The sequence below is a fragment of the Rhinoderma darwinii genome, chromosome 2 (genome assembly GCF_050947455.1).
Source record: "Rhinoderma darwinii isolate aRhiDar2 chromosome 2, aRhiDar2.hap1, whole genome shotgun sequence".
Lineage (NCBI taxonomy): Eukaryota > Metazoa > Chordata > Amphibia > Anura > Rhinodermatidae > Rhinoderma > Rhinoderma darwinii.
The window spans coordinates 320,640,515-320,663,943 of record NC_134688.1 but is presented as its reverse complement, the minus strand read 5'-3'; positions in this window follow the sequence as shown (position 1 = coordinate 320,663,943).

Here is a 23,429-nt window from a genome sequence, read left to right as displayed (position 1 = left end):
ATTGCACATTTGCAAACAGATTTTTATAAACAAAGTCGTATCTTACATAAAAGATTCAGAGAAAAGGGATACCACAAACCACTTCTTTCCCAGGCACATAGGAAGACTGCTGGGCTTTCGCAAATGGATTGTCTACCTCCTACTAATAAATGTATGACCTCAGCCTGTCTTCTCACGAACTCACTCTAGAGACACCATGAATTATAGTTTTGGTTTTATCACAAGGTACAACCATTCCCATAAAAAGATCAGAGATTGCCTAACGAAACATTGGCACATTTTAAAACATGACCCTTTCCTGCAGACCATCATCCCCCCTAAACCAGTAGTAACTTTTAAGAGAGCCCCAACGATTAAAAACATTTTAGCCCCCAGCCATATATTCTTCCGGCAAGACCCACAACGACCACCTTTTTTTTAATAAAAAGAAAACAGGCAGTTTTAAGAGTGGGAGATCTAGGGGCCCCGTCTGCTGTCAGTCAATTATTAGTAAGGGTATGTGCACACACACTAATTACGTCCATAATTGACGGACGTATTTCGGCCGCAAGTCCCGGACCGAACTCAGTGCAGGGAGCCGGGCTCCTAGCATCATAGTTATGTACGATGCTAGGAGTCCCTGCCTCGCTGCAGGACAACTCTCCCGTAATGTAATCATGTTTTCAGTACGGGACAGTAGTTCCATGGAGAGGCAGGGGCTCCTAGCATCGTACATAACTATGATGCTAGGAGCCCGGCTCCCTGCACTGTGTTCGGTCCGGTACTTGCGGCCGAAATACGTCCGTCAATTACGGACGTAATTAGTGTGTGTGCACATACCCTAACACTCATACTTTTGGTTCTCTTCAAACTGGAAAAGTTTTCAAGATAAGAAAAAGATTAACTTGTCAATCACAGTTTGTCATTTATTTAATTAATTGCAGTTGTAACACGCAATATATGGGAAGAACAATTCAATATTGTCGTCTTAACACTGCACACTGATACATAATGGAGACTTCAAATGCTACACTGTTAGGCCTCATTTACACGAGCGTGTGCGTTTTGCGCGCGCAAAAAATGCCACGTTTTGCGTGCGCAAAAGGCACTTGACAGCTCCGTGTGTCATCCGTGTATGATGCGCGGCTGCGTGATTTTCGCGCAGCCGCCATCATAGAGATGAGGCTAGTCGACGTCAGTCACTGTCCATGGTGTTGAAAGAGTTAACTGATCGGCAGTAACTCTTTCAGCACCCTCGACAGTGCATTCCGATCACCATATTGAGTAACCTGTTTAAAAAAAAAGAGGTTCGTACTTACCGAGAACTTCCCGGCCGTTGCCTTGGTGACGCGTCCTTGGTGACGCGTCCTTGGTGACGCGCCTCTCTTGACATCTGGCCCCACCTCCCTGGATGACGCGGCACTCCATGTGACCGCTGCAGCCTGTGCTTGGCTTGTGATTGGCTGCAGCTGTCACTTGGACTGAATTGTCATCCCGGGAGGTCAGACTGGAGGAAGAAGCCGGGAGTTATCGGTAAGTCAGAACTTTTTTTTTTTTTACACGTTCACGTATATTGGAATCGGAAGTCACTGTCCAGGGTGCTGAACCAGTTTAACTCTTTCAGCACCCTGCACAGTGACTGTCTCCTGCCGGGTTCGGTCAAAACTAGTTCGGCCGAACCCGGTAAAGTTCGGTTCGCTCATGTCTAAGACACTCCGTTCGGATGTTTGTAAACAGAAAAGCACGTGGTGCTTTTCTGTTTACATTCAGTTTGACAGCTCTTGCGCGAATCACGCAGTTCGCACGGAAGTGCTTCCGTGCGACCTTCGTGGTTTTCACGCACCCATTTACTTCAATGGGTGCGTGATGCGCGAAAAATGCAGAATTATAGAACATGTCGTGAGTTTTTTTCAGTGCACTCACGCTGAGCAAAACTCACGGACCGTCTGCATGCCCCCATAGACTTGTATAGGTCCGTGCGACCCGCGTGAAAAGCACGCGAGTCTCACGGACGTATATCACGTTCGTGTAAATGAGGCCTTAGGCTGGGTTCACACAACCTATTTTCAGGCGTAAACGAGGCATATTATGCCTCGATTTACGCCTGAAAATATGGCTCCAATACGTCGGCAAACATCTGCCCATTCATTTGAATGGATTTGCCGATGTACTGTGCCGACGACCTGTAATTTACGTGTCATCGTTTGACAGCTGTCAAACGACGATGCGTAAAATGACTGCCACGTCAAAGAAGTGCAGGACACTTCTTTGGATGTAATTTGAGCCGTTTTTCATTGAATTCAATGAAGAACAGCTCTAAATTACGACCGTCAATGACGCCTCGCAAAATGCGAGTACGAGCAATTACGTCTGAAATTACGGAGCTGTTTTCTCCTGAAAACAGCTCCGTAATTTCAGACGTAAATGCAGTTTACGTGTGCACATACCCTTATTCCAATTGACCAAATAGAGGAAAATAATTCAGACAGATACAATTCACTTTGTAAACGGGAGATCTATTGGATATACAGATTGAATACACCAAGACATCTGGGTCTCAATTAAGTCACAGAGACCATCATCTGAAAAAAACTGACTTTAGGGACAGTAGCTAATAAGAGTTGTGCCCTGAAAAACAGTATTCCTATTAATTATAACCGAATACTGGAACCCATTGTTTTTAATGTCTTAATCCATGCCACACATTTTAATTGAAGTGATTCCAGCAGAAGATCTATTGTATTTTATTTTTGAGTCGACTTGTGGTTTTATAAAAAAAATTTTTTATAAAAAACATGATTGCAGCAAGCACCGGATGAATGTTCCATCGTTAGTCAAATCGCGTCCAGCCAGAAATCTCCCAGGGAGATATGCGAATTTCCTCCAGTCTTGATCCACATACACCACCATAATAGACCGTCCGAAAGCGTCCGGTTGCTATAGAAACCGTTCCTTAATATCACTGTTTCCGCATTTTCATATAACATAAATACCCTATAAATATTTGCCGCTATTGTCACCTAATCACGAAATTATAAACCATTTGGTTTTTTGTCGGGGTATCACTAATTTTAAAATAAGCAAAATTTAGGTTTTCGCATGTTATAGTATCTACTAAGTTTTAAAAAAGTACAGAGTAAACATTGTCTTTTTATTTTTTATCTTTTATAAGTAAGCATATTTTTATGTATCGACGTTATATGTTGATCCGCTTATCTATCATCCATTTTTATATCTGTGACCTTTTAACTTGAGAGTTTTACATCAGTTTTTTGACAGATCAGTGTTCTGATATCTAGCCTTTCTTTGTATATAAACCACCTACCTGTACAGTTTTTTTCCCTTGTACTTGACCTGAGAAGAAAGCCGGTATAGCTTTGAAACACGTTGTCATTGTGCACCTAATAAATCTATTTGTCTACACCGTGGGACATAGCCATTCTATTGGATTGATGATATTGCCAAATATAATCTTCTGTGGTAGCGCTAATTTTGAGTATCCGTTTTTCTACTGGTATCTCTCCATGACTACACTGGACAAACAATTGATCCACTTCTTGACTAGCCCATTGGGCACAGCTCATGCATCATCGGATGTTGTACCCCTAGTACAACATAAACAGGTCAGCATATTCCGAATACCGCTCACCTATTCTCCCTTGTATTGTTTGATGCAGTCTGTGCACTTTGTGTCTTTTTTGTTGTTTATGAATAATTTGAAAACCGTGGTAGTGTCTCAGCCACTCGGCGACCACAATGTTTGTCTGCTTTTAGCAACATATACTTTTTTTCACATAGAACCGCATACTTTGTGGTGGTGTGAAAGGGCCTCAACTCTCATGCCCAGATATGTTGTGCAAAAATCAGCCTTTACATCAAATATGTATAAAAAACTTTACAGGTGGTATCCTTTCGACAGATCTGTGTTTTTAACCCCTTAATGATTGCCCACCATCTTTTGATGGCAGGCGGCGCAGGTGCTTCGTATACAGTAACGTCTTTTGGCGTTGCTGTAGACGAGGCTGATGAGTGCTCCTATCAGCGCACATCCTCTAAGCAGAAGCTGTAATTAACAGTTCCTGAATTTAGAGCAGCCTCTTGAACAAAGCTGGGATCGGAAACATTCCGACCCCAGCTGTTTAAACCTTTGATCGGCGCGGTCCGTGACAGCGGCATGATCAAAGGGAATGCCCCTCTTTGATCATGCCACAGTCACGGTGACCCGGTGATCAAAGACGGCGATCAAAGACCAGGGAATCCCTCTACAGTCAGCCCTGGGGACCTTGAATGGACCCCAGGGCTGTCTGTTCAGTTTGCCTGCTGTTAGGGCACACTATGTGCTGCCCTAACAGCAGCCTGTGTCATAGGGACACGGTGTAATGTATTGGCATTATCTTTGTCTGTTTGTTTGTGCACGCATCACGTAAAAACGACTGACCCAATTCGGATGGAGTTTTTAGAAAAATATAGGGGTCAACTTGAAGTAATATTTCGTTTTTATTTCATCGCAATCGGTTCACTCAATCATAAGATATGCAAATTTAATGTTTTAAAAAATTTATTTACATTGCATTAGTACAACAACAAACACTACAATCTGATTGGTTGCTATGGACATAAGTTCCAACATTTGTTTATTTTGGTTCTCACACATAGAAGGGAGATACAATAACCAATCAGGTTGCTGCTTTCATTCTCCTAGCTGCCTCACGAGAATCTAAACTGTAATCTGATTGGTTGCTATGGACAACATTTCCAGCATTTGTCTGTATTGGATATTACACATAGAAGAGAGATAAAGCAACCAATCCGCTTGCTGCTTTTATGAACCTAGCTGTCTAAAAAAAACTGTAATCTGATTGGTTGTCTCAATGGACTCGGACCAGCAGCCTCTCGGTCTCAAGAGAGTAAAGGCCTTCCAGCAAAAGATCAAATATTTCTCAATATAGCAGAAATGCAAAAAGAATTAGATTAATTAGGTTTCAAGAATCTGTAGACGATCCTGAGGCGACACTTACCGCAGCTCAAGAACGTAAGGCCAGAACTCGCACATCAGAAACTTCTACCCATCGTGAGTCTCGGCTAAGTACACAGCATACTCGCATGGTGGCCTCTCGGCCCGTGGAGGGGAACGAGGAACGCGAAGCGCAACTATCTGCTGACCGACAGCGCCATGCATCGTCACGCGAGTCTGAAACTTTCTCTGATAGAGAATATCGCTTGAGTTGTCAGAGAGCTCACACAGCGTCCTCTCGAAAGCTTGAAAGTAGTGAAGAACGTGAAGCGCGATTTACCACCGATCGCAAACGTCACAACTATGCCAGAGCTCTCGAAAACGAAGACCAATATCAACAACGATTGGAATCAATTATGAACGCACGCGCCAAGATAATGAAAGATATTTTTAGACTGAAAGGGTAAGAGTAGATGAAATACGGCAGGCAGAAACAGCAGAACAACGTCAATAATGCTTAGAGGCCGATCGAATTCGACACTCTCTTAATAGAATATCTATTTCATCAGAAGATTCAGATGAGTCTAAAGGAGTATGGTGCGGCAAACAATGTTCTTCCTTGAGTCAATAAGGAAACAGCAGGTTAGTCATAGGACTGACTATGCTGAATTCGCTGCCATAGGTAGTATGGTCGTAATTTGTAATTTTTGCGGTGCTCTCAAATGGAGAAAAGAACCAAATGGAATCTGTTGTTCAAGTCGTAAAGTTCCCATTGAAAAATTTTAAGAAGCTCCAGAGCTTATAAAAAAACTTTTAAATGGTGACCATCCAAAATCAAAACACTTCTTAGACAGTATCCGTTTATATAACAGTGCATTCCAAATGACATATTTTGGGCCAAAACTAATGACAGAGGGACCATTCATGCCAACCTTCAAGGTGCAAGGCCAAGTTTACCATCTCATCGGATCTTTGCTAGCACAAAATTTCTTCCGATTTATTTTGTATCAGATTACAATGAACAGGCCAATATCAGAAATCTGAACTTTCCACAACTAAATAGTAACCTTATATCTCCACTTCAAAATATGTTGCATCAGTTGAATACGTGCGTGCACAGTTTCAAAGCTGCATTACAGTCTATTCCGCAGGGGCAAAGCAATGATTACAAAATGATCATCAGCGCAAATAGACATCCTGTTGCTGAACACCGTGCCAGGTATAACGGCCCCATCAAAGATGAAGTTCCAGTGGTTTTAGTTGATCAGGAGTGCGAGAGACGTGACATTGTGTTGCGCACTCACGACGATCGCCTGCAACGGATTTTCGAAACACATAGAGCTTACGACACCCTGCAATATCCTTTAATTTATTGCCACGGCGAAGATGGGTACAATTTTGGACTCTACCAAGTTAATCCTACTACTGGGGTAACAAATCTTCATAAAAATATATCAGCCCAGCAATTTTATCCATACCTGCTGCAGATAAGGCGTAATCGTTTTATCTACTTGCAATGATTTCAAGGAATGTTCAGGCAATTTATTGTGGACATGTATGCGAAAATAGAGACGTAGCGTTTAGTGTACATACGCCCTAACCAGACACGTTTACGTGCTGAAGATTACGTGCATCTGCGAGACACCATGCAACAAGATGATAACGTGGAAAACTTAGGGCGATTAGTTATCTTGCCATCCAATTATACCGGTGATCCGCGTTACATGCATGAACGTACACAAGATGCTTTCTACTACGTCCGGCCTGACCTTTTCAGAACGTTCCACTTAAAACTAAGTTTTACACTTAAAACTAAAGTTGATGATCGACTTGATCACAAAACTAAAAGTTTTCGGTTCAGCTCTTTGTTTCATGTACAGCGTTGAGTGGCAAAAGCGTGGCTTACCACATGCCCACATTCTGCAAAACCGCCCATACAATGTTCAAGATCCCGTTTGCCTTGAATCTTACGGAAAGCCTAGTGTGTAATGTTTCCAGAAACAGTGACAAATCAAGGGTTCTACGCGATTGCTGCTTAGTTATATGGGACGAGTGCACTATGACAAACCGTAAAGCGGTAGAAGCAGTAGATAGAACTTTGCGAGATATCAGACAAAATTACCGGCCCATGGGTGGTATGACAATGCCTTTCTGTGGCGATTTTAGGTAGACTTTGCCAGTCATACCATGAGGAACGAGGGCAGATGAAATTACAGCCTGCCTAAAGAGCTCAAGTCTGTGGCGCAACGTTATACTGATGCATTTAACAATAAATATGCCGGTGCGAAGAGGAGGCAACCCAAATGCACAAGAGTTTTCAGATTCATTACTAAAAATTGGTGACTGCACGTATCCGCAGGAAGAAGGGAAAGTTATTTTGCCTGATAATTTATGTTGTATTGTTCCATCACTGCAAGACCTCATTTCTACTGTGTATGGTGACCCAATGCAAATAACAAATCATGAAAACTCTTGACTATGCGAAAGACCTATTTTGACCCCTCGCAATGACCAGGCAGCAGCAATAAACACTAATACATTACGTGTGTTCATGGGGAAAGTGCAGATTATATCTCTATCAACAGAGTCATTGAACAAGAAGACGCTACCAATTATCCGGTGGTATTTTTAGATTCCTTAAGCACACCCGGTCTTCCGTCACACAAAATTAATTTAAAAGTCGGCGTCTTAGAAATTTAAGCACACCAAAACTATGTAACGGCACCCGACTAAAAATCACAATTCTACAACAAAACATGATAGAAGCGCAGGAGATTTTAACAGGATGCAGCGCAGGTGATAGCGTTTTTATACCCCGAATTCCACTCATTCCAAATAATTTTCCCTTCAGTTTTAAACGTGTACAGTTTCCTGTCAGCTTATGTTACGCTATGACCATCAACAAAGCGCAGGGCCAAATGTGTGGACTTTAGTGTCAGCTGCTTTGCGCACGGCCAGCTCTATGTGGCTCTCTCCCGTGTTAGCAACGCCACCAATCTTTATGCACACGTCCCTGGTGGTTTTACTGCTAACATTGTTTACAGTTTGTTTAATGTCTTTGTTTTTTTTCACATGGTTTTGAGTGTAATCCAAGGCTAGGAGTATACTTATAAAAAACGGCATCGGTATGTTTTTCAGTGGTCTGCAGGCACAAAGTTGCGGACACAGCTACTACATTACATAAAGAACTTACACATATTAGGTATCTACACGACCGTTATAACCTGAGGAATTCATTTAACAGGTTATTTAGCGTGAAACGCGAACTGAATAAAAAAACGTACACAGTGTTTTTTTTGTACCCCCGCACTGCGCAAAAAAAAAAAAACTATTTCTCTTGCATAATACAAGACCTCATACAGCTACGTCAATTAAAAAATAAAAATGTTATGGCTGTGAGGCAGAGGCAAAAACTGAAAAAGCTGGTCATTAAGGGGTTAAAGGGCAAGTAACGTTTTGTTTTGCCTGGTGATTTGTATTACAAAAACAAAAAGGTATATTTAGCATATACTTCTTTTCAACCCCCTAGTTTGGCGTTTTGTGGGCTTGTTTACTAGGTGTAATTGTACCCAATTGCACAATTCTATTTAGTCTGTCTCTATTCTTTTGGGATAAAAGTAAAAGAGATGGGAATTTGCAATCTACTGAAGCAGACCTTCTGCATAAAATTACGTTTTCTGGTCCCACCCCTTTATCCACATTCCATATGCAAATTATATCCCCGCTACAGTCCTTCACATTAGGCACAACATTTGTAGGGGTGCCTCACTAAGTCCCCATGCACACAGTTTAGCTGAAGGGTAGGTACAGTGGATATAAAAAGTCTGCACACTCGTTAGACTATGTTGACCATTTTTCTGCTGTAAACGTCCCGAAAAAACAGCTGAAAAATCAGAAGCACAATGCCTACAAAGATTGATTTCAATGGGAAACACAGCGTTCTATTCCGACGGAATATATTTTTACACCTCATTTTCAAAAAATGGCACGTAAAAAGAAGCCCCGTAAAAAGAAGTGCATGTCGTTTCTTGAGCCTTTTTGGAGCCATTTTTCATTGACTTAAAGAGGCTCTGTCACCAGATTTTGCAACCCCTATCTCCTATTGCAGCAGATCGGCGCTGCAATGTAGATAAGAGTAACGTTTTTTTAAAACGAGCATTTTTGGCCAAGTTATGACCATTTTTATATTTATGTAAATTAGGCTTTCTAAAGTGCAACTGGGCGTGTTTAAAGTTAAAGTACAACTGGGCGTGTATTGTGTATGTACATCTGGGCGTTTTTACTTCTTTTACTAGCTGGGCGTTGTGAATAGATGAGTCATCCACTTCTCTTCACAACGCCCAGCTTCTGGCAGTGCAGACACAGCGTGTTCTCGAGAGATCACGATGTGACGTCACTCACTTCCTGCCCCAGGTCCTGCATCGTGTCGGACGAGCGAGGACACATCGGCACCAGAGGCTAAAGTTGATGCAGCAGCATCAGCGTTTGCAGGTAAGTAGCTACATCGACTTACCTGCAAACGCCGATGCTGCTGCAGAATCAACTGTAGCCTCTGGTGCCGATGTGTCCTCGCTCGTCCGACACGATGCAGGACCTGGGGCAGGAAGTGAGTGACGTCACAGCGTGATCTCTCGAGAACACGCTGTGTCTGTGCACTGCCAGAAGCTGGGCGTTGTGAAGAGAAGTGGATGATACTTCTATTCACAACGCCCAGCTAGTAAAAGAAGTAAAAACGCCCAGATGTTACACACAATATACGCCTCGTTGTACTTTAACTTTGAACGGAGCTCATTTTGGCCTTCAGGACCAGTCCCATTTTTTCAAATCTGACATGTGTTGTCAATTTATGTGGTAATAACTCTGGAATGCTTTTGCCTATCCAAGCGATTCTGGGATTTTTTTCTCGTGACATATTGTGCTTTATGTTAGTGGAAAAATGTGGTCAATAAATTAATTGCTTATTTGTGAAAAACACCAAAATTTAGAGAAAATTTGCAAAAATTATGATTTTTCTAATTTTAAATGTATCTGCTTGTAAAACATATAGTAATAGAACACAAAATAGTTACTATTTCATATATTCCATATGTCTACTTTATATTTGCATAGTTTTTTGAACATTATTTTATTTTTCTAGGACGTTACAAGGCTTAGAACTTTAGCAGCAATTTCTCACATTTTCAAGAGAATTTCAAAAGGCTATTTTTACAGGTTCCAGTTCAGTTCTGAAGCGGCTTTGAGTTCCTTATGTACTAGATAGGCCTCATAAATCACCCCATATTAAAAACTGCACCCCTCAAAGTATTCAAAACAGCATTCAGAAAGTTTCTTAACACTTTAGGCGTTTCACAGGAATTAAAGTAAAGTAGAGGGGAAATTGTCAATTTTATTTTTTTTGCTGAAATTCATTTGTAATACATTTTCTTCTGTAACACAGAAGATTTTACCAGTAAAATGCAACTCAATATTTATTGCCCAGATTCTGCAGTTTTTTAGAAATATCCCACATGTGGCTCTAGTGTGATAATGGACTGAAACACCGTCCTCACAAGCAAAGGAGCACCTAGTGGATTTTGGGGCCTCCTTTTTTTAGATGACATTTTAGGCACCATGTCAGGGTTGAAGAGGTCTTGTAGTGCCAAAACAGTGAAAATCCCCCAAAAGTGACACGGTTTTGGAAACTACACACCTCAAGAAATTTATCTAGGGGCACAGTTAGCATCTTGACACCACAGGTCTTTTGCTATATTTATTGGAGTTTGTCTGTGAAAGTGAAAATCCACTTTTTTTCTGAAAAAATATAAAAAAAAATATTTGCAAGGAATAAAAAATAAAAAGCTACCCAAAACTTGTAAAGCTACTTCTCCCAATTCCGGCAATACCCCATATGTAGTATTAAACTGCTGTTTGGACCCACGGCAGGACTCAGAAGGGAAGAAGCGCCATTTGGATTTTGAAGCGCAGATTTTGCTGGATTGGTTTTCAGTGCCATGTCGCGTTTGCAACCCTGGAGGGAGCAAAACAGTGGAAACCCCCTGAAAGTGACCCCATTTTGAAGACTACACCCCTCAAGGAATTTTTCTAGGGGTATAGTTAGCATTTTGACCGCAGTGTTTTTTTGGTGAATTTAGTTGAATTAGGCCGTGAAAATTAAAATCTTTACAATGAATAAAGGAGAAAAATCACCCCAAATTCACAATTCACTTTGTAAACGGGAGATCTATTGGATATACAGATTGAATACACCAAGACATCTGGGTCTCAATTAAGTCACAGAGACCATCATCTGAAAAAAACTGACTTTAGGGACAGTAGCTAATAAGAGTTGTGCCCTGAAAAACAGTATTCCTATTAATTATAACCGAATACTGGAACCCATTGTTTTTAATGTCTTAATCCATGCCACACATTTTAATTGAAGTGATTCCAGCAGAAGATCTATTGTATTTTATTTTTGAGTCGACTTGTGGTTTTATAAAAAAAAATTTTTATAAAAAACATGATTGCAGCAAGCACCGGATGAATGTTCCATCGTTAGTCAAATCGCGTCCAGCCAGAAATCTCCCAGGGAGATATGCGAATTTCCTCCAGTCTTGATCCACATACACCACCATAATAGACCGTCCGAAAGCGTCCGGTTGCTATAGAAACCGTTCCTTAATATCACTGTTTCCGCATTTTCATATAACATAAATACCCTATAAATATTTGCCGCTATTGTCACCTAATCACGAAATTATAAACCATTTGGTTTTTTGTCGGGGTATCACTAATTTTAAAATAAGCAAAATTTAGGTTTTCGCATGTTATAGTATCTACTAAGTTTTAAAAAAGTACAGAGTAAACATTGTCTTTTTATTTTTTATCTTTTATAAGTAAGCATATTTTTATGTATCGACGTTATATGTTGATCCGCTTATCTATCATCCATTTTTATATCTGTGACCTTTTAACTTGAGAGTTTTACATCAGTTTTTTGACAGATCAGTGTTCTGATATCTAGCCTTTCTTTGTATATAAACCACCTACCTGTACAGTTTTTTTCCCTTGTACTTGACCTGAGAAGAAAGCCGGTATAGCTTTGAAACACGTTGTCATTGTGCACCTAATAAATCTATTTGTCTACACCGTGGGACATAGCCATTCTATTGGATTGATGATATTGCCAAATATAATCTTCTGTGGTAGCGCTAATTTTGAGTATCCGTTTTTCTACTGGTATCTCTCCATGACTACACTGGACAAACAATTGATCCACTTCTTGACTAGCCCATTGGGCACAGCTCATGCATCATCGGATGTTGTACCCCTAGTACAACATAAACAGGTCAGCATATTCCGAATACCGCTCACCTATTCTCCCTTGTATTGTTTGATGCAGTCTGTGCACTTTGTGTCTTTTTTGTTGTTTATGAATAATTTGAAAACCGTGGTAGTGTCTCAGCCACTCGGCGACCACAATGTTTGTCTGCTTTTAGCAACATATACTTTTTTTCACATAGAACCGCATACTTTGTGGTGGTGTGAAAGGGCCTCAACTCTCATGCCCAGATATGTTGTGCAAAAATCAGCCTTTACATCAAATATGTATAAAAAACTTTACAGGTGGTATCCTTTCGACAGATCTGTGTTTTTAACCCCTTAATGATTGCCCACCATCTTTTGATGGCAGGCGGCGCAGGTGCTTCGTATACAGTAACGTCTTTTGGCGTTGCTGTAGACGAGGCTGATGAGTGCTCCTATCAGCGCACATCCTCTAAGCAGAAGCTGTAATTAACAGTTCCTGAATTTAGAGCAGCCTCTTGAACAAAGCTGGGATCGGAAACATTCCGACCCCAGCTGTTTAAACCTTTGATCGGCGCGGTCCGTGACAGCGGCATGATCAAAGGGAATGCCCCTCTTTGATCATGCCACAGTCACGGTGACCCGGTGATCAAAGACGGCGATCAAAGACCAGGGAATCCCTCTACAGTCAGCCCTGGGGACCTTGAATGGACCCCAGGGCTGTCTGTTCAGTTTGCCTGCTGTTAGGGCACACTATGTGCTGCCCTAACAGCAGCCTGTGTCATAGGGACACGGTGTAATGTATTGGCATTATCTTTGTCTGTTTGTTTGTGCACGCATCACGTAAAAACGACTGACCCAATTCGGATGGAGTTTTTAGAAAAATATAGGGGTCAACTTGAAGTAATATTTCGTTTTTATTTCATCGCAATCGGTTCACTCAATCATAAGATATGCAAATTTAATGTTTTAAAAAATTTATTTACATTGCATTAGTACAACAACAAACACTACAATCTGATTGGTTGCTATGGACATAAGTTCCAACATTTGTTTATTTTGGTTCTCACACATAGAAGGGAGATACAATAACCAATCAGGTTGCTGCTTTCATTCTCCTAGCTGCCTCACGAGAATCTAAACTGTAATCTGATTGGTTGCTATGGACAACATTTCCAGCATTTGTCTGTATTGGATATTACACATAGAAGAGAGATAAAGCAACCAATCCGCTTGCTGCTTTTATGAACCTAGCTGTCTAAAAAAAACTGTAATCTGATTGGTTGTCTCAATGGACTCGGACCAGCAGCCTCTCGGTCTCAAGAGAGTAAAGGCCTTCCAGCAAAAGATCAAATATTTCTCAATATAGCAGAAATGCAAAAAGAATTAGATTAATTAGGTTTCAAGAATCTGTAGACGATCCTGAGGCGACACTTAACGCAGCTCAAGAACGTAAGGACAGAACTCGCACATCAGAAACTTCTACCCATCGTGAGTCTCGGCTAAGTACACAGCATACTCGCATGGTGGCCTCTCGGCCCGTGGAGGGGAACGAGGAACGCGAAGCGCAACTATCTGCTGACCGACAGCGCCATGCATCGTCACGCGAGTCTGAAACTTTCTCTGATAGAGAATATCGCTTGAGTTGTCAGAGAGCTCACACAGCGTCCTCTCGAAAGCTTGAAAGTAGTGAAGAACGTGAAGCGCGATTTACCACCGATCGCAAACGTCACAACTATGCCAGAGCTCTCGAAAACGAAGACCAATATCAACAACGATTGGAATCAATTATGAACGCACGCGCCAAGATAATGAAAGATATTTTTAGACTGAAAGGGTAAGAGTAGATGAAATACGGCAGGCAGAAACAGCAGAACAACGTCAATAATGCTTAGAGGCCGATCGAATTCGACACTCTCTTAATAGAATATCTATTTCATCAGAAGATTCAGATGAGTCTAAAGGAGTATGGTGCGGCAAACAATGTTCTTCCTTGAGTCAATAAGGAAACAGCAGGTTAGTCATAGGACTGACTATGCTGAATTCGCTGCCATAGGTAGTATGGTCGTAATTTGTAATTTTTGCGGTGCTCTCAAATGGAGAAAAGAACCAAATGGAATCTGTTGTTCAAGTCGTAAAGTTCCCATTGAAAAATTTTAAGAAGCTCCAGAGCTTATAAAAAAACTTTTAAATGGTGACCATCCAAAATCAAAACACTTCTTAGACAGTATCCGTTTATATAACAGTGCATTCCAAATGACATATTTTGGGCCAAAACTAATGACAGAGGGACCATTCATGCCAACCTTCAAGGTGCAAGGCCAAGTTTACCATCTCATCGGATCTTTGCTAGCACAAAATTTCTTCCGATTTATTTTGTATCAGATTACAATGAACAGGCCAATATCAGAAATCTGAACTTTCCACAACTAAATAGTAACCTTATATCTCCACTTCAAAATATGTTGCATCAGTTGAATACGTGCGTGCACAGTTTCAAAGCTGCATTACAGTCTATTCCGCAGGGGCAAAGCAATGATTACAAAATGATCATCAGCGCAAATAGACATCCTGTTGCTGAACACCGTGCCAGGTATAACGGCCCCATCAAAGATGAAGTTCCAGTGGTTTTAGTTGATCAGGAGTGCGAGAGACGTGACATTGTGTTGCGCACTCACGACGATCGCCTGCAACGGATTTTCGAAACACATAGAGCTTACGACACCCTGCAATATCCTTTAATTTATTGCCACGGCGAAGATGGGTACAATTTTGGACTCTACCAAGTTAATCCTACTACTGGGGTAACAAATCTTCATAAAAATATATCAGCCCAGCAATTTTATCCATACCTGCTGCAGATAAGGCGTAATCGTTTTATCTACTTGCAATGATTTCAAGGAATGTTCAGGCAATTTATTGTGGACATGTATGCGAAAATAGAGACGTAGCGTTTAGTGTACATACGCCCTAACCAGACACGTTTACGTGCTGAAGATTACGTGCATCTGCGAGACACCATGCAACAAGATGATAACGTGGAAAACTTAGGGCGATTAGTTATCTTGCCATCCAATTATACCGGTGATCCGCGTTACATGCATGAACGTACACAAGATGCTTTCTACTACGTCCGGCCTGACCTTTTCAGAACGTTCCACTTAAAACTAAGTTTTACACTTAAAACTAAAGTTGATGATCGACTTGATCACAAAACTAAAAGTTTTCGGTTCAGCTCTTTGTTTCATGTACAGCGTTGAGTGGCAAAAGCGTGGCTTACCACATGCCCACATTCTGCAAAACCGCCCATACAATGTTCAAGATCCCGTTTGCCTTGAATCTTACGGAAAGCCTAGTGTGTAATGTTTCCAGAAACAGTGACAAATCAAGGGTTCTACGCGATTGCTGCTTAGTTATATGGGACGAGTGCACTATGACAAACCGTAAAGCGGTAGAAGCAGTAGATAGAACTTTGCGAGATATCAGACAAAATTACCGGCCCATGGGTGGTATGACAATGCCTTTCTGTGGCGATTTTAGGTAGACTTTGCCAGTCATACCATGAGGAACGAGGGCAGATGAAATTACAGCCTGCCTAAAGAGCTCAAGTCTGTGGCGCAACGTTATACTGATGCATTTAACAATAAATATGCCGGTGCGAAGAGGAGGCAACCCAAATGCACAAGAGTTTTCAGATTCATTACTAAAAATTGGTGACTGCACGTATCCGCAGGAAGAAGGGAAAGTTATTTTGCCTGATAATTTATGTTGTATTGTTCCATCACTGCAAGACCTCATTTCTACTGTGTATGGTGACCCAATGCAAATAACAAATCATGAAAACTCTTGACTATGCGAAAGACCTATTTTGACCCCTCGCAATGACCAGGCAGCAGCAATAAACACTAATACATTACGTGTGTTCATGGGGAAAGTGCAGATTATATCTCTATCAACAGAGTCATTGAACAAGAAGACGCTACCAATTATCCGGTGGTATTTTTAGATTCCTTAAGCACACCCGGTCTTCCGTCACACAAAATTAATTTAAAAGTCGGCGTCTTAGAAATTTAAGCACACCAAAACTATGTAACGGCACCCGACTAAAAATCACAATTCTACAACAAAACATGATAGAAGCGCAGGAGATTTTAACAGGATGCAGCGCAGGTGATAGCGTTTTTATACCCCGAATTCCACTCATTCCAAATAATTTTCCCTTCAGTTTTAAACGTGTACAGTTTCCTGTCAGCTTATGTTACGCTATGACCATCAACAAAGCGCAGGGCCAAATGTGTGGACTTTAGTGTCAGCTGCTTTGCGCACGGCCAGCTCTATGTGGCTCTCTCCCGTGTTAGCAACGCCACCAATCTTTATGCACACGTCCCTGGTGGTTTTACTGCTAACATTGTTTACAGTTTGTTTAATGTCTTTGTTTTTTTTCACATGGTTTTGAGTGTAATCCAAGGCTAGGAGTATACTTATAAAAAACGGCATCGGTATGTTTTTCAGTGGTCTGCAGGCACAAAGTTGCGGACACAGCTACTACATTACATAAAGAACTTACACATATTAGGTATCTACACGACCGTTATAACCTGAGGAATTCATTTAACAGGTTATTTAGCGTGAAACGCGAACTGAATAAAAAAAACGTACACAGTGTTTTTTTTGTACCCCCGCACTGCGCAAAAAAAAAAAAACTATTTCTCTTGCATAATACAAGACCTCATACAGCTACGTCAATTAAAAAATAAAAATGTTATGGCTGTGAGGCAGAGGCAAAAACTGAAAAAGCTGGTCATTAAGGGGTTAAAGGGCAAGTAACGTTTTGTTTTGCCTGGTGACTTGTATTACAAAAACAAAAAGGTATATTTAGCATATACTTCTTTTCAACCCCCTAGTTTGGCGTTTTGTGGGCTTGTTTGCTAGGTGTAATTGTACCCAATTGCACAATTCTATTTAGTCTGTCTCTATTCTTTTGGGATAAAAGTAAAAGAGATGGGAATTTGCAATCTACTGAAGCAGACCTTCTGCATAAAATTACGTTTTCTGGTCCCACCCCTTTATCCACATTCCATATGCAAATTATATCCCCGCTACAGTCCTTCACATTAGGCACAACATTTGTAGGGGTGCCTCACTAAGTCCCCATGCACACAGTTTAGCTGAAGGGTAGGTACAGTGGATATAAAAAGTCTGCACACTCGTTAGACTATGTTGACCATTTTTCTGCTGTAAACGTCCCGAAAAAACAGCTGAAAAATCAGAAGCACAATGCCTACAAAGATTGATTTCAATGGGAAACACAGCGTTCTATTCCGACGGAATATATTTTTACGCCTCATTTTCAAAAAATGGCACGTAAAAAGAAGCCCCGTAAAAAGAAGTGCATGTCGTTTCTTGAGCCTTTTTGGAGCCATTTTTCATTGACTTAAAGAGGCTCTGTCACCAGATTTTGCAACCCCTATCTCCTATTGCAGCAGATCGGCGCTGCAATGTAGATAAGAGTAACGTTTTTTTAAAACGAGCATTTTTGGCCAAGTTATGACCATTTTTATATTTATGTAAATTAGGCTTTCTAAAGTGCAACTGGGCGTGTTTAAAGTTAAAGTACAACTGGGCGTGTATTGTGTATGTACATCTGGGCGTTTTTACTTCTTTTACTAGCTGGGCGTTGTGAATAGATGAGTCATCCACTTCTCTTCACAACGCCCAGCTTCTGGCAGTGCAGACACAGCGTGTTCTCGAGAGATCACGATGTGACGTCACTCACTTCCTGCCCCAGGTCCTGCATCGTGTCGGACGAGCGAGGACACATCGGCACCAGAGGCTAAAGTTGATGCAGCAGCATCAGCGTTTGCAGGTAAGTAGCTACATCGACTTACCTGCAAACGCCGATGCTGCTGCAGAATCAACTGTAGCCTCTGGTGCCGATGTGTCCTCGCTCGTCCGACACGATGCAGGACCTGGGGCAGGAAGTGAGTGACGTCACAGCGTGATCTCTCGAGAACACGCTGTGTCTGTGCACTGCCAGAAGCTGGGCGTTGTGAAGAGAAGTGGATGATACTTCTATTCACAACGCCCAGCTAGTAAAAGAAGTAAAAACGCCCAGATGTTACACACAATATACGCCTCGTTGTACTTTAACTTTGAACGGAGCTCATTTTGGCCTTCAGGACCAGTCCCATTTTTTCAAATCTGACATGTGTTGTCAATTTATGTGGTAATAACTCTGGAATGCTTTTGCCTATCCAAGCGATTCTGGGATTTTTTTCTCGTGACATATTGTGCTTTATGTTAGTGGAAAAATGTGGTCAATAAATTAATTGCTTATTTGTGAAAAACACCAAAATTTAGAGAAAATTTGCAAAAATTATGATTTTTCTAATTTTAAATGTATCTGCTTGTAAAACATATAGTAATAGAACACAAAATAGTTACTATTTCATATATTCCATATGTCTACTTTATATTTGCATAGTTTTTTGAACATTATTTTATTTTTCTAGGACGTTACAAGGCTTAGAACTTTAGCAGCAATTTCTCACATTTTCAAGAGAATTTCAAAAGGCTATTTTTACAGGTTCCAGTTCAGTTCTGAAGCGGCTTTGAGTTCCTTATGTACTAGATAGGCCTCATAAATCACCCCATATTAAAAACTGCACCCCTCAAAGTATTCAAAACAGCATTCAGAAAGTTTCTTAACACTTTAGGCGTTTCACAGGAATTAAAGTAAAGTAGAGGGGAAATTGTCAATTTTATTTTTTTTGCTGAAATTCATTTGTAATACATTTTCTTCTGTAACACAGAAGATTTTACCAGTAAAATGCAACTCAATATTTATTGCCCAGATTCTGCAGTTTTTTAGAAATATCCCACATGTGGCTCTAGTGTGATAATGGACTGAAACACCGTCCTCACAAGCAAAGGAGCACCTAGTGGATTTTGGGGCCTCCTTTTTTTAGATGACATTTTAGGCACCATGTCAGGGTTGAAGAGGTCTTGTAGTGCCAAAACAGTGAAAATCCCCCAAAAGTGACACGGTTTTGGAAACTACACACCTCAAGAAATTTATCTAGGGGCACAGTTAGCATCTTGACACCACAGGTCTTTTGCTATATTTATTGGAGTTTGTCTGTGAAAGTGAAAATCCACTTTTTTTCTGAAAAAATATAAAAAAAAATATTTGCAAGGAATAAAAAATAAAAAGCTACCCAAAACTTGTAAAGCTACTTCTCCCAATTCCGGCAATACCCCATATGTAGTATTAAACTGCTGTTTGGACCCACGGCAGGACTCAGAAGGGAAGAAGCGCCATTTGGATTTTGAAGCGCAGATTTTGCTGGATTGGTTTTCAGTGCCATGTCGCGTTTGCAACGCCCTGGAGGGAGCAAAACAGTGGAAACCCCCTGAAAGTGACCCCATTTTGAAGACTACACCCCTCAAGGAATTTTTCTAGGGGTATAGTTAGCATTTTGACCGCAGTGTTTTTTTGGTGAATTTAGTTGAATTAGGCCGTGAAAATTAAAATCTTTACAATGAATAAAGGAGAAAAATCACCCCAAAATTTGTAAAGCAGTTTGTCCTGATTACAGCAATACGCCATATGTGGTAATAAACTGCTGTTTGGACCCACGGCAGGACTCAGAAGGGAAGGAACAATATTTGGCTTTTGGACCTCAAATTTAGCTGGAATGGTTTTCGGGTGTCATGTCGCATTTACAAAGCCCCTGAGGTACCAAAACAGTGGAAACCTCCCAAAAGTCCCTTTAGGGTACTGAAACGAGCGATCATTGGGTTGCTGGTACAATACACTGCAATACTAATATATTGCAGTAGAATATCATTTTTACAGGCTCCTGTAACAGCGCGATCGCTGTTCCTGTCCGTTAGTCCTGGGTGACAGCTGTAATACACAGCTGACACCTCCAGACTATGGAGCGGGCACAGCGCATGAGCCCGCTCCATATATAACCCCCCGCACCACGACATGCTATTAAGTCGTGGTGCGCGAAGGTGTTAATGTGCAGCGGATGGTGCAAAGTGAAAATTAAAATTTTCCACTGATATGCCATTTTAATGCACAATATGTTGTGCCCAGTTTGTGCCACTGAAGACAAATACCTCATACAATGTTGAGCGGGTTCTCCCGGATATAAAATATCATATATGTGGACGTAAGCTGGTGTTTTGGCACGCTGTGGGGCTCAGAAGGGAGGGAGCGCCGTTTGGCTTTTGGAGTGCAGATTTTTCTTGGTAACTGTTCTGTTTGGGGTTTTGCTGGTATTTTAGTTTATAATGTGGGGGTATGTGTAAACTGGGCAGAGTACATCAGGACATAATAAGAGGTTATAATAATGGGGTAAATAAATAATAATCTGAAGATATGTGGCAGATGTCACACTGATAAATGGCGCCCGATCTTATCTGCTTTTTGACACTGCACAATTATAGTCTGAGAGTCAGAACTTTTTTTCTTTTTTCTTCACCGGAGCTGTGTGAGGGCTTATTTGTTGCGAAACAATCTGTAGTTTTCATTGGTACCATTTTAGGTTGCATGTGATTTTTTTTTATCACTTTCTATTTGTTTTTTTTGGCAAGCAAAGTCACAAAAAACAAATTCTGACAATGTTTTTTGTCTTTTTTTTTTTTTACAGTGTTCACCGTGCGCTATAAATGACATTTTACTTTATTCTACGGGTCGATACGATTACGGCGATATCATATGTATATCGTTTTTTTATGTTTTGTTGAGTTTGAGCAATAAAATCACTTACAATAATAATTTATTTTCTGTGTCACCATATTCTGAGAGCCATAACTTTTTTATTTTTCAGTCAAAAAAGCTGTGGGACGGGTTGTAGTTTTTACTGGTACTATTTTGGGGTACATGCGACTTTTTGATCACTTTTTACTCTATATATATTTTGGGAGGGCTGATGACCAAAAAATAGTGATTCTGACTTTGTTTTTTAATTATTTTTTTTGCGGTGTTCACCGTGCGGGAAAAATAATATTATAGTTTTATAGTTTGGGTCGTTGTGAACGCGGTCATACCAAATATGTGTACTTTTGTTTTCCATTTTCATATTTTTCCTATAATAAAAGTCTTATTATAGGAAAAAAAGCATTTTTTGTTTTTGTAACTTATAACTTGTTTTTACACTTTTATAAAACATTTTTATTACTTTTTGTTTACTTTTTACTTGTTTTACTTGAAGATCGGCAGCACTGATGGCTGCTATAATACGTTACACTACCTAGGTAGTGTAACGCATTATAAACTGTCAGTGTGACGCTGAGAGTCAGACTGACAGGAAGCCTATGAGGACCGGCCTCCGGCTGGTTCTCATAGGCTGCCGTGCATGGTAGACCCGGGGGCTGTTGTATGGCCTCCGGTTTTGCCTTATATCCGATTGCAGCTCCCACAATCGTTCCCCGGGAAATTTGTCGTAGCAACAAACTTTCCAGTTTGTTATAGTAACAAACTTTCCAGTTCGTTGCTACAACAAACTTTCCCTGCGATCACATGACCGGGACCTGAACCAATTAGGTCTCGATCATGTCTCCGGGACCAGAGGTATGGGATAACAGCGCGATCCGGGTGTCAGCCCTACTCTGAGACACCCGGATCACACTTTTAACACCCACCGTGAATTCACGTTGGCGCTGCACAGAGCCCAGCAAGTGCCGACGTGAATTTACTGTGGGCGGTCGGGAAGCGGTTAATAGAAAAACAGCTAGAAAAACAGCCATAAAAAATGCCACGAAAAACGTGATGAAAAACCAGCTGACAATCAGAAACTGTTTTCCCTCAAAAACAGCTCCGTATTTTCAGCCGTATTTTGTTAACCATGTGAACATACCCATTTTGTCATGTCAAAAAATAGGTACAAGATGAATAATTTCAGAACTTTTTCCACATTTAACCCCTTCACGACTGCCATACGGCTATATACGTTCTAACTGCTGATGCCCTGTGCAGTTAGCACGTGTATAAACTTTGACAGCCTGGAACGGGTTTAATGAGTGCAGTGCTGCTTCAGTGTGAGCAGCACTGCACTCTCATGTCGGCCAGGGCTTTGAGAGCCCCGGAATACACCCTCCCCCACTGTAGATAGTGCCACCCACAACACCCTGTATGCAGCGCAAAACCCTCTGTAGATAGCGCCACCTGAACTGACTCTAAGAGCGGAATCCCTGGTGTCACATCGCACTGGCCGTGGATTCCGCTTCTAGATAGAGCCCCTGACGTCACTTTCCATTTGGACACTCTGGCTGGGGATTCCGCTACTGGAGAAGCCCCTGGTGTCACTATCCATATATGGACAGTGACATCAGGGGCTACTCCTGGAGCGGAATCCCCGCTCTGGTTGGGGATTCCACTTTTAGAGTTAACCCCAGACGTCACTCTGTCCATATATATATATATATATATATGTATAGTGGAAAAAAGAAGTAAAGCAGCACAGCAACAGCATTGGGTGCAGGTCTCCTGGGTTGACGCTAGGTACCCTTGTATGTATAATAATCCAAAAATGAAGAGACAGCACTCCAGAGAAGAAGATGAAAAAGGTGATGTGTTTATTCACCTCACAGGCAGGCAACGTTTCGAAACGTCTCAATGGGATCCTTGTCAAGCCATATATATATATATATATATATATATATATATATATATATAGCCATGACTTGAGAAAGGTTCCTGTTGAACCGAAACGTTGCTGCTGTTTTGAGGTGAATAAATCCATTTTGCTTTCATCTGCCTTGAAGTCCTGGTGCCGTTACTGTGCTCTATATCTTTTTCTATCTTTAAAAAAAAAAGGGGAATTGATTCATCCCCTGGTGACGAGCACATGGCCTGATCTTCTGAAATCGTGGAGTGCTGTGTTCATCTACTTTTGGACTGTGTATATATATATATATATATATATATATATATATATATCTAGATAAATATATATAAAAATTGTTGATTTTTTAAAAAAATTGTGATTTGTCTGCTCATAATAAAAATTACAAACACTGAATTAATTAAACTAATCTAGAAAATGAAAGACTCATAAGTCTTGTAAAAAAAACAAAGTAAAAATAGTTGTGATATTCAAAGCAGTTCCAAAGATATTGTCGTTTTAAGAAGTGCATTTCAAAAATTAAAAAATTGACATGGACACAGGGGCATCAATGACCCTTGGTCATGATAGGGTTA